Source organism: Nematolebias whitei, chromosome 21, assembly GCF_014905685.2.
Source record: "Nematolebias whitei isolate Nwh7 chromosome 21, NemWhi1, whole genome shotgun sequence".
In the NCBI taxonomy this organism is placed as follows: Eukaryota; Metazoa; Chordata; class Actinopteri; order Cyprinodontiformes; family Rivulidae; genus Nematolebias; species Nematolebias whitei.
Genome location: NC_056518.1, coordinates 31363779 through 31364061, shown reverse-complemented (window position 1 = coordinate 31364061; position 283 = coordinate 31363779). Strand labels below are relative to the sequence as shown.

At 44.9% G+C, this 283-nt stretch overlaps 1 protein-coding gene across 1 annotated transcript in view; it reads left to right on the top strand.

Annotated features, from left to right (window-relative positions):
* Positions 1 to 283, top strand: part of plekhd1 (pleckstrin homology domain containing, family D (with coiled-coil domains) member 1) — a 13643-nt gene that overhangs the window by 12856 nt on the left and 504 nt on the right. The window lies entirely within an intron of this gene.

Below are 283 nucleotides of genomic sequence, written 5' to 3'. Positions count from 1 at the left end.
AGGTTAATCTGCAGGTTAGTCTGCAGGTTAATCTGCAGGTTAGTCTGTATGTTAATCTGCAGGTTAGTCTGTAGGTTAGTCTACAGGTTAGTCTGCAGGTTAATCTGCAGGTTAATCTGCAGGTTAGTCTGCAGGTTAGTCTACAGGTTAGACTGCAGGTTAATCTGCAGGTTAGTCTGCAGGTTAGTCTGCAGGTTAATCTGCAGGTTAGTCTGTAGGTTAGTCTACAGGTTAGACTGCAGGTTAGTCTGCAGGTTAGTCTGCAGGTTAGTCTGCAGGTTAG